Below are 16,918 nucleotides of genomic sequence, written 5' to 3' on the forward strand. Positions count from 1 at the left end.
GTCGGCCCAAGTGCCACAGCGTCTGCAAGACCTTGGCCATGCTAACCTCTCTCCTTTATACTCTGAGAGTCTGCCCAGTTCCTCTCTGGAGCCTCTCAAGCCAGACTCTCCCAGGACACATAGCTCCTCGTAGCCCTCTCCAAGGGAAGCTACGCCAGTGCGGACTCTCCCACTTCATGGAGAGAAGGTGGAGAAGGATCCCCTTTTCCACGAGGATCTGTCTCTAGGCTCTTCAAAGGCCTGGCGTGACCTGGCCCTTGCCTCCCTGTCAGCACACATCACACTCCAGCACTTGGTTCCAGGATGCATCGTGTGCTTCTTGTTCAGAGTCTTCTCCTTGCCCTTCCTTCTGGCCAGAAGACTTGTTCCCACTCCTACTTCTTGTCTCCTCTAGCAGTGTGGTCCCCGTAGCGCTTTAAGACACAACTTTGGTCACAAGGCTTTCTTCTCAACTCTCACCCTTATCCCCTCCCCACAGGCTGGGCTCACGGCCTGCTTAGATCTGCTTCACTGCAGACTCGGAGATGGGCGGTCCCAGGCAAGGAGTTAACTGACAGGTGCTCTTAAGCACAAAAGCCCTGGACGGGACCCAGGGAAGCAGGTGCAGGCAGAGACAGGATGGGTTGCAGTGCAGTCACACCAAGGGCATCTGCTCTGAGGCCGGAGGGCCTACGTGGGGAAAGAGCACGAAGCCTATCCTCACATCCACCTGCCAGGCCCCCCAGGAAAGGACATGACCTTGGTTGGAGCAGCTCCCTTCCCTGTGAGCCTGCAGGCACCAACTCTGCAGCTGCAGGGAACTGAGACAGGTGGTCCAGGCTTGGCCACAGCTTCTGCCATATGACCTGCACTGTGCTCCTGTGTGCACATCTCTCTGTCTTCCTTTAGAACACGTGCTTAGAACACCAGGATGGGAGGCGTCTCTGTCTTGCTTTAGAACACGTGTCAATAGACTACAGCCTTCAAGCCAAACCTATTTTCCTTTTCTGTAAATAAAGTTTTATTTGTACACAGCCATGCTCATTCATTTATCAACTGTCTGTGGCCATTTGCGTACTATAATGTGGAGTTGAATGGTTGTGACGGAGACCATATGGCCCTCAAAGCCTGAAATAGTTCCCATCTGGCTCCGTGTAGAAAATGTTTATTAACCCCTGCTCTGTTGTCTTGTAATCCTTCCATAACCGGTGCCTGGAAAGTGAGTGCTGGCTGAATCACCAATGAATCCATGTATGGATAAACAACTCACATGGACTTCGATTTGATTCTTGGCTCTGCCATTGAAAAATCTGTGATCATAGACACATTGGTTAACCTCCATAAGCTCGGGTTCTTCATCCAGAAATGGAATTTACACTTTCTTCTCAGCGTTGCGTAAAATGAGGTAATGAGGAAGTGGATCTCAGTTACTAGCACCATATCTGGCACACAGTATGTATCCACTTCAATGGGGACTGTCATCTGGCACATAGTATGTATCCACTTCAATGGGGCTATCAGGTCAGTTGGAAAAGTTATGTGACATGCCATTTTAAGGCTGAGAAAGACTGAATTGCATCCTACTGCCTTATTTGAATAGACTAGATATTAGTGATGTTTGCTTTAGTAAAAAAAAAAAAAAAGAAACAGAAGCACGACTGGAGACCCAGTTCTTTCCTCTTCCATAAATGCGGCAGACAATCCTGGTGGGCTTCAGAGGCATCAACCTGGATGTATCTGGCCTCAGTTCCAATTAACGGGAGCAAGCCAGACACCATAAATGAGATGCATGGTAATCTGGGGACAATAAGGCACCTTCCTAGCTGATCAGAGTTCCATTTCATTAGCAGGTGCAACCACGCTGTGGGCCAGCCCCAGGAGACCATCTCCACAGCAAGATATGGAAGGCGCTATCCCTGTGCATTTGATGGCACCTCTGTGCCTTTGCAAGAACAACCCTGTTAATGTCATTATATTTATTTAAGGTAGCACCAGAAGTCATGAATCCCCAAAGTTCACTGGCTTCAAACAAAAAATTTTATTTCTCACTCATTCGATGATCAAAAGTGGGTAGACTGATTTTGTTTGTGTGCTTTTAGTTTTTGTTTCCTTTTGCTATGTTTTGTTAACAAAATACCACAAATTTGGAAGCTTAAAAAAAAAACCAAAAATGCACTAGCTTACAGATTCTTTGGGGGCAGGAATGCCCGCTCTTCTGCCTAGCATTTCACCAGGATGAACTTAAGGTGTCAGCTAGGGTTCCAATCTTACATGAGGCTGGGGATCCTCTTCAAGCCCACTGGTTGTCGGAAGAATTCTTATCGTTGGAGCCACAAGGCTGAAGTCCTGGTTTCCATGCTAGCTACAGTCCAGGGCTACTCTCAGTGAGTACTGCCACCTTGGGTTCTTGCCATGTGCCCTGCCTCCTCGCACAGCAAGGATCTTTACTTCTTGAAGGCCAGCAGGACAGGTGCACTCCAGCCTGGAGGTTGGAGTCTTACCTGACCCAACAGAGTAATTATCAGAGTGACTACGTGTAACTTAAGCAAGGGAATTGCCATCCCACCATGTTCACAGGTCCTGGCCATTCATTAAGAGAGGGGATTATGGGCTGGCTCCGCGGCTCACTAGGCTAATCCTCTGCCTTGCGGTGCTGGCACACAGGGTTCTAGTCCCGGTCGGGGCGCCGGATTCTGTCCCGGTTGCCCCTCTTCCACGCCAGCTCTCTGCTGTGGCCAGGGAGTGCAGTGGAGGATGGCCCAGGTGCTTGGGCCCTGCACCCCATGGGAAACCAGGAGAAGTACCTGGCTCCTGCCATCGGATCAGCGCGGTGCGCTGGCCATAGCGCGCCGGCCGCTGCGGCCATTGGAGGGTGAACCAACGGCAAAAGGAAGACCTCTCTCTCTGTCTCTCTGTCTCTCTCTCTTTCACTGTCCACTCTGCCTGTCAAAAAAAAAAAGAGGGGGGGGGATTATAAACTCCTGCTGTCCCAAATCCATTTTGTCTTCTCCTCTACCTTCTGTCCCCTCTCCTAACACTATTCCTGTCATTGTCATCCTCCACCAGGGATCTGTCTGCTTGGGAGACCCTGTTTATCACCTGCCCTACAGCCTTTGTCTCTTTTCTTTTTTTTTTTTTTTTTAATTTTTTTTTTTAACTTTTATTTAATGAATATACGTTTCCAAAGTACGAATAATGGATTACTATGGCTTCCCCCCCATACCGTCCCTCCCACCCACAACCCTCCCCTTTCCCACTCCCTCTCCCCTTCCATTCACATCAAGATTCATTTTCGATTATCTTAATATACAGAAGATCAGCTTAGTATACATTAAGTAAGGATTTCAACAGTTTGCTCCCACACAGAAACATAAAGTGAAAAATAATAGATGATTTTTTTTAATGATGATGAAATCAGATCAGACCTATTGTCATGTTTAATCCCAGTGAGAGTCAAGTTGGGAGTTGATAGTTTCTTTTCTTTTCTTTTCTTTTTTTTTTTTTTTTTTTTTCCAGAGGATCAGTTTAGTATGCATTAAGCAGATTGTCTCTTTTCTAATCACTGTGATATCTACCCTTCTCCGTGTAACCAGATTCTTAGCCCAAGCACCCCAGAGGCAAATCCTAAGTGGTCTAAGCCAGTCGGGGCAGTTTCATTCTCCTTCACATGGTTTCCTTTAGGAAGGACATGTGATATAATTCTAGCCAATGAGAAGTCCAATGGTGAGCAAGGAAAGGTTTTCTAGGCTGATCAGAACAGACACAAGGGAGGATGCCAGTATTCTTCTGGTAGTGAATATTTGCAAACAGGCAGCCACTTTTTTTGATCATGCAAGAAGCCAGCTTTAAGGCTGAGATGAGGAAGGCAAAGTACAATGATCAAAAGAACTTGAGGGGCCAGTGCTGTGGCTCACTTGGTTAATCCTCCACCTGCGGCACCAGCATCCCATATGGGTGCTGGGTTCTAGTCCTGGTTGCTCCTCTTCCATTCCAGCTTTCTGCTGTGGCCCGGGAGGGCTTCAGATTGGCGCAGTGCCGGCCATGGTAGCCATTTGGGTAGTAAACCAATGGAAGGAAGAACTTTCTCTCTGTTTTTCTCTCTCACTATCTATAACTCTACCTGTCAAATAAATTAAAAAAAAAAAAAAAGAACTTGAGTCCTTACCAGTGTTGTTCTACAGCTGAATTAACTGTCCCTCTAATCTCCATGCACTAGGATATCTTATTATAATGAGGTAATATCCTAATTTCTTAAGCCACCTTGAAGTGGGTTTCCTGATACAATTGTAAGCACCTAAATGGTTGTGTGTGGGCCTTAGGAGGGAGGGTGTGTGTGTGTGTACAGTTTTTATGGTGGCACCCACACAGAGCACAGTGAATTTATGCAGATGATTGCTGTTTCCTTATTTCACATGGTATATGAGACACATTGATAATAATGTTGATGATGAAGGTGAAAATAATGATAACTATGTAGAGCAGCTGCCTCTGGGTAGGGAATGATGTCAAGGCCATCAGTGTGAAATCTGCAAAATCCATCACCCCTGATTTTACTGAACAGAAGCTATAAGCATAGGTTTATGCTTCCTATACTCTTGCAGAGTCAGCGTGCTCCAGTTTGGAAACCCAGAGTAAGTGTGCCATGTGCAGGCTTCAGAGGAGCTGTTAATGACATGGTATTAACAGATCCTGTTGGACTGGCCATTTCCAATTCAAATCAGTGGGGCAAAGTAGTCCAAATCAGAATTGAGTCAATTTGTGCATATCAAGGTTTCAGGAGATAAACAGAATTCATCCTTGGGCTCCATTCACACTGGGCCAACACTGTTAATGTTCCAAATGTTAAAATGCATTCTCAGTGCTGCTGTCTTCTTGCTGTTGCTTTTCTATTTTTGTCATGAGCATGCATCCAGCAGTGTGGGCAATATAAACTGAGTGGTCCTTGATCCAAACAGCCAAGTGAACTCTTAAGGAATCATGTACATCAGAAGTTTAGTGGGCTTGCAGTATTAAGAGCAAAGCACCTGTTTCTACACACTGCCTATGACTGAAGAGGTATCTTGTACCCCCTAGATCCCTCCACAGGCACCTCAAGGTAGAAATAGAAGAGACAAGTCAAGCATTAAATTAACAAGGTAAAATACTGCTGATAAATGGCTCCACAAAGCCAAACACAGTGCACGTTCAATTGGCAGTGTCTGAAGAAATCTGTCAGTCTCACATTTCTATTTTATATAAATCCAATAAACAGATGAAGCAGAACTAGGGCATTTCACAAACCTTGAGAGATTTGTTCATGTTCATCAAATCCCATTGCTTGCGACAGATTAGCACGGAGGCTCTAAAAGAATGAATTTTTCTTTTCTTCTTCAAGATGCATGGAAATGGGAATTGAAGCTGAAGATCATCCGGGGTGGTCTATTTTTAGAGAACGTGATTTGCTGAGGGTATTTGTTGCTCATTCAGGAGGACAGCCAGCCGTGAGCCATGGCAGGCACCAGGGGCAGCAGCTAGTGCTTGGAAGAAAAAGAAAATCACCTTTCCATTCTTAAAAAGCATTGAAGGGGAATGTTATCAAGTGTAGGCAGGCAAGACAGGCAGCGAGAATAGGAGAAAATGCAAGACATGCTCTGTAGGCATGTGTGCACATGCGTGTCTGATACATGTAGATGTGCCTGTGTGTGCGACTGCTCATAAGCTCGTCAGTGCAAGGGTGTGAAGACAGGCGCCCAGGGGGTTGCATCTGTCTGCACCACATGCCTCTGACAATGGCAGATACAAAAACCGACTGATATATACTGGGTGATGCTGTGTCCCAGACTCTGGGCTAAGAGCTTTATGGGGATTATGTCTTTGAATTATCTGAACAACCTACATTTATACTTGCACAGAGGTTAACAGAGCTATTAGGAAGCAAATCCAGGATTCAGACCCAGGAAGCTCGGCTATTTTAGGCAGTCAGAGCCCTTTGCCACGGATGACGCTGCCATGGTGCATGGAAACCATGTTTATATGTGTGTTTGTTTACATGTTTATTTGTGCATGTGTTTTGGTGAAAACCCTAAAGGCAATCCGTTCTTTTTGTTTTCTTCCTTAAATCAATAACTGACTCACACTGAGGCAATTAGTCAAACACACCATCTTCTTAATATCGCATTGCTAAATTCAGCAGCAAATTGAGACTGAAAACACAAAATCTTAGTGCATGTGCCTGTTGTTTTCACTGTTATTTCACTTCATCTCCAAATACGTCTCAGCCCACAGTGTTCACACTGACAGCTCCCCATCTCACCTCAGCCACACAAAATGCTTGATGTGATGTTTGGGATGACAGGCACAGGGACCTTGAACCCTCTTTACACTACATTTTCACATGCATGTCCAATAGTCTTCTCCAAATTAACCCACTAAAGGCAGCTGCTCGATACTCATCACCTCCCCACCTCAGATGAGCTTCTTCACTGTCCGTCATCTCATGGACCAGCCAGCACCCCAGGGCAGCTATGCAAGCGAAAGCATTGGACTTTCCTGGGCTGCTTCCTTTCCCTGAAACCGCACGTCCAATTGACGTAGAAATCTTGTGAACTCTAACTCCCAGATATGTCCAGAGCACGCGACTTTTCATCAGAGCCACTGCCGTGGCTTTGACTTCAGCCATCATCTGTAGGATTGCTGGTCCTTTCTCCACTTGAGTCGGTGCAGTCATTCTAATATCCAGACCAGTGATTTTCCTTCACATTGAGAGTAAATCTAAAGCCCTTTCCAGGGCCTCTGAGGTGTCCCAGAATCAGAACTCTGTGTCTGCCTCTCTGTCCTTAACCTCTGCCTCTCTCCATCAGCTCCAGCAATTAGAACCCAAGCTCCTTGATCTTCCACAAACATACAGAATGCATTCCCATGTTGGGTTGGGCGAATGAGCAGAATCAAAGAGGACTGGTGGGAGATGTTCTGAGGTGGCCCCTAAAAGAAGTGCCCAGAAAAGGTAGGCAGTTTTTGGCAACAAGCTGTACCCCCATCACGGTAAATAAATCCATGGCAACTAAGCCCAGGAGACAGGGATCCTCCTGGGTAGAGTCTGCAAGGGCCTGTGCTGGGGTCCCCATCTCTCCATTAGGCCAACAGATACGGGCAATGGAGGCAGCACACATGCCCAGTCATGAGGAACAGGGCAGGTCACACGCATGGTTTTTTTTTTTATTTGACAGAGTTAAACAGTGAGAGATACAGAGAGAAAGGTCCTCCTTCTGCTGGTTCTATTGAGAATCTTGGGTTTGATTTCTGATTCCACCACTTAGTCTCAGCATTCCTATGTCCTAGTCTCCTTGTATTTCAAAATATTGTGTGAATTTACTTTCCTGCAAAAATATTTTAGATTTACAAAAACCTACACATACTCATAGAAATATAGTTTATATGTATTGTACCAATTAAATATATCAGCTAAATTAAAGATAATTTTGGCTAAAAGTAACAAAAAATCCAACTTAGAATAATTCAAGTAAGTTTGAACTTTTCTCACATAACAAGGTGTGTAGCTTAGCTACTCAGCAAAGCCACCAAGATCTTGCTTTGCTCTGCCTCCCTGAGCTGTTAGCGTTTGTCCTCTTGAACTGGCCTTGGCATGGTGTTGTGATTTGCATGGAGTGGTTCCCCAGTCTCATTTATTGGAAGCTTGACCTCAGCGTGGTGTTGTGAGATGTTACGGAACCTTTACAGGTGGGGACTTAGACCAAGTAAAGCCCTTCCCTGGGAAAGGACTCAAGGTAGCTCTTGTGTGACCCATGGGTTGTTCTCATGAAAGGGATGTCATAAAAGCCTAAGCTCCACCCAGATCTCCTACTTCCTGTTTCAAGAAGTGATGCTTTGCTCCTGTCCTCATCCCTAACATTCGTGATCTGCCTGAGAGCCTCACCAAAAGCCACATCAATGGGGATGCCTGATCACGGACTCCAGTTCCCAAAACTATGCACTTCACAAGAAAACTCTCTTCTTTCTGAAGTTGGCCTACCTCAAGTATTTCATCATGATCCTGAAAAATAGCCTACTGCCCAAGATAGCTGCTCTAGCTTGGGCTATTTGGGGGACATTATGCTTGTGTTCAAGAAAAGAAGGGAAGAGACAGCAAAGACAGATCAATCATATCATTGCTTTTGTATCAGGAAACCATAAGTGTCTGGAGAAATCTGTGTTGAGTGTATATATGATTGGCCAGAACTATGTCATAGGGCCATTTCTAGTGGTAAGGAGAGCTGGACACATTGCTGTGACAAGCCTAAACATTTTGCAGGGAAAAGAGAAGTAAAGACTACATGTTGGGTACACAACTAGGAGAGTCTGCAGTGGCAGGAAATTCTCTTGGGCAGGGAAAAAAAAACACTGGTAACTGCTTCAGGAAGATTTAATCCAGTCTGCAAGGAATTCATAGACTTGGGGTGGTGAAGCACACAGAGAGGGAGCTAATCAAACTGGAATGAGAACCATACTTGGGAAACAAGCAGTAGGCCATGATGAACCCGTGCAGCAATCAGTTCTGATTGCAAGGATGGAGGCAACTTCATTGGTGCAGGCATCAATCAGCTGCTAATGCCTGTGTCCTGATGCTAACTGCTAGGGTCTCTCTAGTGAACAAGACAGAAAAGCTGGCTGTCTTCACTGAGTTCTTATTTTAAGAGGCACACAGACAAGAAACCGACTTATTAAATAGGTTCCATTTGTGTGGAACCTTAATCTAACAAGCAGCATTCTGAAAGAAAGGGAGGGTGGCCATACAGAGGAACAAGCATGCACAAGGCCTCAGGGGCCAAGAAATGCACCGTGCAGGTCAGTTGCGTCAAAAATAGTGAACAAGAGGGAGGAGAACGTGATCAGGGTAGGCTGACTGCAAACGCCTGGGCAGGTCAGAGGGAGCAGGACTGACTCCCGACTCCACCACTTTCCATCTCTGACCCTCAGTGCCATCATCAACTGGAACAATAATCCCTCAGAGAGCTGGAGGGCATGGGTAGTGGAAGACTGCACGGTGTGTAACACACAGTAGCCGTTCCATAAATGAAACCTGTTTTCAAATAATTGTGCTCTGTCGTTGTCCATCTTCCTGTTGTAAAGTACTAAATTAGTGCCACCCTCTCCTCAGTTAATATCCATGGTTACGTGTAAGGCTGTGAGATTGAACAACAGGAGCCGGCATTTAGCCCAGCAATTGAGACACCAGTTAATATGCCTGCATTGCACATCGGAGTGCCTGGGTTCAACACCCAGCTCCAACTCCTGACTCCAGCTTCCTGCTAATGCAGACCCTGGAGGATAGCAGTGATGGTTCAAGTAATTGGATCTCTGTCATCCACATGGGAAACCTGGATTGGATGCCCAATTTCTAGCTTTGGCTCCAGGAGGCAACAAAACAGACAAGACTCTGCTCTCTTTAGGGTTTTATATGCTCCTAAAAAAATCACAGATCTTCCCCTCCAGGATTTCTGTTTGTTGGAGTCCAAAACTTACTCCTGGCTTTTGGTAAGTTGACATTGAAGCCATGAGACAAGGAACATTTTCATAATCGCCTACTATTTCTAGGAGAGTAACTTAGTTTTAATTAAAACCCTAAACATTGAGCCGCCATATCATATTAGACATTTACAGGTCTGTTATACACATGGGAATCCCCATGCTCTTGCTGAATTCTTCCAGTTAATACCAGACATAAGCTATACCTCCACCCCCCACCCCGTCTTGGCTTATGAGTGGTAGTGATCAGTTGCTGAACTGCAGAATTTCAGAGGTTCATCACCACAGACGTTCATTTCTCACTCTTGTCACAGCTCAGTGTCAAATCTTTGCCAGAAATTCTAATGTTAATGTTTTACAACCTACCAGTATTTTCCTTTATGGTCTGTCATTACTGGGACTGTTTAAGAAAGTCCTTCCTACTTAAGGTGTCAAAGATGACATGGAACATTTTTCTTTGTTAATTTTATTCTTTCACATTGAGGTTTTTTAATCCAGCTGTAAATGTGTGGGTAGCACAAGGGGAGGAAGAAGTCTAATTCTTCTACCCCAAACCATTCTAATATACAATGGTTCTACACCCGTTCACGCACTTGTTTCAGTGTTCTATGTTTGATTAGAATCCACGACACACAGTGATACGGTTCGGCATTCATATCCCATACTTTTATTCCTATAGCTTTCTTTGTAATATATCTTCAAATCTGATCAGCATAGCACCATCTTCACTTCTTTTTTTAAATGGAGCCTAGACTGGCCCACCACTGTGGTGTTGTGGGCTAAGCCAATGCTTGCAGTGCTGGCATCCCATATGGGCGCTGGTTTGGGTCCCAGGTGCTCCACTTCCTATCCAGCTCTCTGCTATGGCCTGGGAAAGCAATGAAAGATGGCCCAATGGCTTGGGCCCCAGCACTTGTGTGGGAGACCTGGAACAAGCTCCTGGCTCCTGGCTTTGGATCAGTCCAGCTCTGGCCATTGCAGCCATCTGGGGAGTGAACCAACAGATGGAAAACTTTTCTCTCTCTGTTTCTGCCTCTAACTCTGCCTTTCAAATAAATAAATAAATAAATCTTTAAAAAAACATAAATGGAGCCTTGATTCTTCATTCTGTTCCTTTATTTTGTAAAACCCTTTTTAAATTTATTTCAGAATAGTTTTAAATTTACAAGACAAAAAATATGAGGTAGTAATACAAAGAGCTCCCATATATTGTCACTCCACTTCTATCACTAACATCTCATATTATTACATTTGTCACAATTAATGAACTGTACACAGCTGCTCCTATTCTTTAAACATTCATTCATTCATTCATTTGAAAGGCAGAGTAACAGAAAGACAAAGAGAGACAGAGATTTTCCATCCACTGGTTCGCTCCCCAAATGCTCACAACAGCCAGGACTGCACTAGGCCGAAGCCAGGAGCCCAGAACTCCATCCAGATCTCCTATCAGAAGGCAAGGACGCAGCACTTGGGCCATCAGTCTCTGTCTTCCCAAGCGCATTAGCAAGGGGCTGGGTTGGAAACAGAACAGCCAGGACGGCAGCTGGGACTCTGATTTGGGGTGCCCGCGTCACAGGTGGTGGCTTGAACCCCCGAGCCACCACACTGCCCCCTCTTTTTTTCCATCCAAGCTTCTTTTACACCCCTCCCAGCTCCTGGTAATCAACATTTTGTTTTGCGGGGGAGGGATTTTTTTATGTTGTTTTTTAGCTCCCAGATATAAGGGAGAATATGCAGTATTTGTATCTGGCTTATGTCACTCAACATGATGTCCTCCAATAACGTCCATTTTGCTGTACGTGGTAGAATTTCATTCTTTTTTATAGCTGAATAATATCCCATTGTGTACATATACCACATTTCTTTTTTTTTTTTTTTTTGACAGTCAGAGTTAGACAGTGAGAGAGACAGAGAGAAAGGTCTTCCTTCCATTGGTTCACCCCCCAAATGGCCGTTATGGCTGGTATGCTGCGCCAATCCGAAGCCAGGAGCCAGGTGCTTCCTCCTGGTCTCCCATGCAGGTGCAGGGCCCAAGCACTTGGGCCATCCTCCACTGCCCTCCAGGGCCACAGCAGAGAGCTGGACTGGAAGAGGAGCAACTGGGACAGAATCCGGCACCCCAACCAGGTCTAGAACCTGGGGTGCCAGCGCCGCAGGTGGAGGATTAGCCAAGTGAGCCACGGCCAATATACCATATTACTTTATCCATTCATCTCATGGTGGACACCTTGGTTGACTATTTTTGCTATTGTGAGCATTGCTGCTATGGATATGGTGTTGCAGGTATCTTATACAGTGTGTTCATGTCTTTTGGGCATATACCCAGTAGTGGGATTGCTGGATCATAGGGCAGTTCCATTTCTAGCTTTTTAAGAAATCGCCATAGAGTTTTTCACAGTAGCTGCACTAATTTGCATTCCCACCAAGAGGATATAAAAGTTCCCCTTTCTCCAGCAATTGTTACTCTCTTTCTCTTTCTGATGATAGCCAATCTGACATGTGAGGTGATATCTCATTGTGGTTTTGATCTGCATTTCCCTGTGAGCATTTCTTCATACGCTTGTTGGCCATTTGTATCTCTTCTTTCAAGAACTCTCTTCTCAGTCCTTTGCCCATTTCTTAACTGGATTGAATGTGTTTTTTCTTATTGACTTTTTTGTGGAAGATCATGTTTATTTAGATACTTTGTTCAATATCCTGTAGGGATTACACTGAATGTTTAAAGTTGTTTTTTTTTTTTTTTTTTTGAAGGGCTGAGTGACGGGGTGTGGGGAGGGTGACAGGGAGAGGAGAGACCTTCCATATGCTGATTCATTCTTCAAATGGCCACAATGGCCAGGTCTGGACTGAGCCGAAGCAAGAGTCTGGAGATCGGTCTGGGTCTCCCACATGAGTGTCGGGGTCCAAGTACTTGGACAATATTCTGCTACTTTCCCAGGCAGATTGGCAGGTTGCTACATTAGAATTGGAGAAACTGGGGCTTGAACTGGGACTGTTTTTAAAATTTATTTATTTATTTGAGAGGCAGAGTTACAGAGAGAGAGAGACCTCGAAAGAGAGGGAGACACACACACACACAGAGAAAGAGAGAGAGGGGTCTTTCATCTGCTAGTTCACTCCCCAAATGACTGCAACAGCTGGAGCTGGATCAGTCTGAAGCCAGGAACCAGGAGCTCCTTCCAGGTCTCCCATGTGAGTGCAGGGGCCCAAGAACTTGGGCCATCCTCTGCTGCTTTCCCAGGCACATTAGCAGGGAGCTGGATTGGAAGTAGAGTGGCCAGCACTTGAACCGGTGCCCATATGAGATGACAGTACCACATGCGGCAGATTTATCTGCTACACCACAGTGCCAGCACCTGAACTGGCATTCTGATATAGGATGCCAGCACCCCAAGTGGCAATGTAAACCATTGTGCCACAACTCTAACCCTTACACTGAATTTTTACTATATTAGGAAACAACTGAATTAGTAAAAGTATCAGAACACACCATCCATAAACATGTTATGCTTTTCTATTATTTGGGTCTTTTTATATGTCCTTTAACAAAGCCTTTAAATTATCTGCACCAAGTATTTTGGCTGTTAGTCAACCAGAGACAAGCATTGTTGCTTAGTTACACTGCATGAACAAGAGCACCAGAGCTGCATAAAGCAAGGTAGGAGAGGCGGGAGCCCAACACAGCTTTTCCCTCTCTCAGCTCTGGTGCTCAGCTCTTCCCATATAATGGGACCCAAGGAGCGACAGGAGTCTCCATTTCTCCATGTTCTCGGAGCCTTCTACCTCCTTCCGGTCTACTGTGTGACACCTCGAGGGATAATCTGGAGGAGTGAGTGAGCACAGTTTATATTTATTCTTCTTTCTTTCAGGAATAGGTATTTACACACGTGTGGACACACACACAGGCACACACACATGTGCAGGAAGAGCATGCCTCCACAAGTTCACAAACATCCATGTTTCCTACCTGAAAAAAAGTCTCAAATAAATGCATATGATGAACTATTTGTATTCTGTAATCAAATAGGGTTTATTCTAGGAACACCTGCATTTACATGAGATGAAAATCCCAGCCTCAGTCAGTAAAGCGCATGACAGAAGCCTTCACACACGTGCATGTGTGTCTGCAGCCATTCCTGGTACAGCTGTGATTACATCTCCCAAGTTTTTACCACCACCAATCTCTCAGCACTCCGACAGAGCAGCAGATCTGCGCGTACGTGGTGCTGGTGGGGAGGCCATGGTTCATTTCCAGCTGGCTGAGTGTGTTCATGCTGCTCTTCAACTTTTGTTGTTGTTGTTGTTGTTATCAAATTCCTTTTGCACATCTCTACTCAAAGAATATGGCCCGTGTGATCCTCTACTCTGAATACCTCACTGAGGATTCTTTGTGGCTGCTTATAAGGCAATTGTTGGTGGACGGGAAAAGAAAATGAATTTATCGAAGGTGAAGACCATAATGATCTTGATTAAATCAGCATTGCAGATTAAATTCTTCAATATGAGATTTATCATGAATTTTAAAAAGTCTTCCGTTACTGATTTCTTTCCACTTCTCTTTGTAGTTCTAAAAGTTTTATCTCATATACCTCATGGCATGTTATTTAGTAACATCTCATAGCTGGTAAAGCCTTATTTTGGATCCTACCATTCACTACTCACTGCCTACTCTGTCTCACTACCTTCCTTTAACTTAAATTCAACTGTGTTTAATATTAACACTACAAAATCCTCTCTTTTTTCATTCTCTTTTGCATGTTCTCTAATCCTTAGGAGTTATTTTGGTTTAAGCATAGTTATTTTAAACTAGTTTTCAATTTATTTAATGGGAAAATTCCCATTAACTTTTACTATGTTTGATTTGACAAAATTCTGTCATTTTATTTATTTTTTTGTTGTTCTGGGAGATTTTCATGCTTCTTGGTAATTCTTAAAAAAAGATTTATTTTATTCATTTGGAAAGCATAGTTACCACAGGGAGGGTAACACTCACACTCAGAGATGGAAAGAGGGAGGGAGGGAGGGAGGGAGGGAGAAAGAGAGAGCGAGAGCGAGAGAGAGAGAGAGAGAGAGAGAGAGAAATGATCTCACAGGGAGGGTAACACTCACACTCAGAGATGGAAAGAGGGAGGGAGGGAGGGAGGGAGGGAGAAAGAGAGAGCGAGAGAGAGAGAGAGAGAGAGAGAGAGAGAAATGATCTTCTATCCACTGGTTCACTCCCCAAATGATCATAATGACAGGGGCTGGGCAGGCCAAAGCAAGGAGCCTGGACCTCCATCTGGATCTCCCACATGGATGAAAGGGACCTAAGAACTTGGGCCGTCTTCTACTGCTTTTTCCAGGCCCATTAGCTGGGAGCTGGATCTGAAGTAGAGCATCTGGGACTCTAACTGGAGCTCCTATTGGATACCGGTGTTGCAGGCAGTGACTTAACCCACTGTGCCACAACACTGGCCCATTCTTTCTTTCCTTCTTACATTACTCTTTGCCATAAGATTTTTTTTTTCAGACAAATTGAGGGCAATCCAATTTGTAAGATACACTGTTGCCATTGTTGCATTTTTATGTAACATTTATTGCACCTATGTACCTCTGCTTATTAACGTTGAAGATGGAGCAGTACCTCCATTTCTTCTTCTATCCCATGTGAGAATAGCAATAGGACCTACTCTGGTGTCTCCCAACATCCAGGTGACAAGGTCCCCACTCCCCTGACTGTAAGGATGAGAATATTCCCTGGAGTTTGAGTCTTAGTATCAGATACTCTTGTATTCCACAGCAGCTCTGTGACTTCCTGGCTATGTTACACTGAACCCACGTAGATTCCAACACAGTGCACATGAAGCCGTTGTTCTCATTCATCATTTCCTATGGTTACAATGTTCATTGCTGGGTAACTTGCAAATACACAAACATAGTGATTTACCATGTCTAATAAAATGCTTTGTTCAGCATACATTCCAGGTGTAAATGAATTTTATAAATCTAAGATTGAAATAGGCATTTTATTTTGGAAAAAATAATAGGACCTACCTGATAGGTAGACTGGGGAATTAAGAGATGACACACAGGATGTTGTATGACTGGTATCCAACACACAGATGGACGCACTTTCAGGTGTGAGTGCTGTCACTCTCCTTGTTGTCATCATCACTCTGCCTCCAAAGAAAATGAGAAAATCAACACTACTTGACTTCCTTCTCCATGGTCCTCACCATGTGTGTTTTCTTACTACAATCGATGGTATTTTTATTACTGTTAAAACACTTCTAAATATGTGTCATCTCTTTCATTACGTGTTTCTAACAGGTGGGTTTTCTTTGTGAATTCTATTTATAACAACCACTTTAACATAACCATGCTTCAAGTGATCCAAGCACACATCTTTTTGTACTTCATGTTGTCCATATTTCTGAAGTTTCTGGGGTTTTTTTGTTTGTTTTTTGTTTTTTGCTTATAAATGGTCCTTTGTTTGCATTAAGAATAGATGGGTTCGGGCCGGCGTCGCGGCTCACTAGGCTAATCCTCCGCCTTGCGAGCCGGCACACCGGGTTCTAGTCCCGGTCGGGACGCCGGATTCTGTCCCGGTTGTCCCTCTTCCAGGCCCGCTCTCTGCTGTGGCCAGGGAGTGCAGTGGAGGATGGCCCAAGTACTTGGGCCCTGCACCCCATGGGAGACCAGGAGAAGCACCTGGCTCCTGCCATCGGATCAGCGCGGTGCGCCGGCTGCAGCGCGCCAGCCGTGGCAGCCATTGGAGGGTGAACCAACGGCAAAGGAAGACCTTTCTCTCTGTCTCTCTCTCTCACTGTCCACTCTGCCTGTCAAAAAAAAAAAAAAAAAAAAGAATACATGGGTGGAGTGGACATTTAACCCAGCAATTGAGACACCCAGGCCTCACACAGGAGTATCTGGGTTCAAGTCCTGGCTCCAGTTCCTGACTCCAGCTTCCAGTTAATGCTGGGGGCAGCAGTTATGTTCTCTCTTATCTGATCTGGCAATAAAGAGCTGTTGCCACCCACATGGGAGACCTGGATCGCACTCCTGACTCCCAGCTTTGGCTCCAGCCCGGTACTAGCCATTGCTGGTATCTGGGGAATGTACCGGTGGATGGGCCATCCGCCTCTCCCTCTCCCTCCCTCTCTCCCTCCCTCCCTCTCTCCTTCCCTCCCTCGCTCTCTTTGCCTCTCAAATAAATAACTGAAGAAAAAGAAGACTTGGATTCTAAGTTTGTCTTACATTGCTTCACACTGTGGGAGAGAAGTTAGCAGTGAGGCCAAGGTTTGTCTCTGGGAGCCATGGGCTTCCCTGCCTGCATGTGTGGATGTCAGAATTCTGACGGACTACTTGCACAAGCCGCCAGGAAGAGGACACCTCCTTCGCTCCGCTGACCTGACTGGCCTGGGACAACCTCCTCTGGGGCAGATCTGGGTCTTTC

At 45.1% G+C, this 16,918-nt stretch overlaps 1 protein-coding gene and 1 long non-coding RNA gene across 27 annotated transcripts in view; one reads left to right on the top strand and one right to left on the bottom strand.

The window, feature by feature from the left end:
- Window positions 1-16,918, bottom strand: part of LOC103350379 (uncharacterized) — a 547,263-nt gene that overhangs the window by 404,838 nt on the left and 125,507 nt on the right. For 17 of the 24 annotated variants that reach the window (XR_011388260.1, XR_011388261.1, XR_007924489.2 and 14 more), the window contains one exon: window positions 15,517-15,642. This is a non-coding gene — a long non-coding RNA (uncharacterized lncRNA). The other 7 variants (XR_011388263.1, XR_011388264.1, XR_011388272.1 and 4 more) reach the window with 3 other exon arrangements.
- Window positions 1-16,918, top strand: part of STAC (SH3 and cysteine rich domain) — a 146,230-nt gene that overhangs the window by 30,153 nt on the left and 99,159 nt on the right. The gene's annotated exons all lie outside the window — the stretch shown is intronic.

Source organism: Oryctolagus cuniculus, chromosome 4, assembly GCF_964237555.1.
Source record: "Oryctolagus cuniculus chromosome 4, mOryCun1.1, whole genome shotgun sequence".
NCBI classification, from domain to species: domain Eukaryota; kingdom Metazoa; phylum Chordata; class Mammalia; order Lagomorpha; family Leporidae; genus Oryctolagus; species Oryctolagus cuniculus.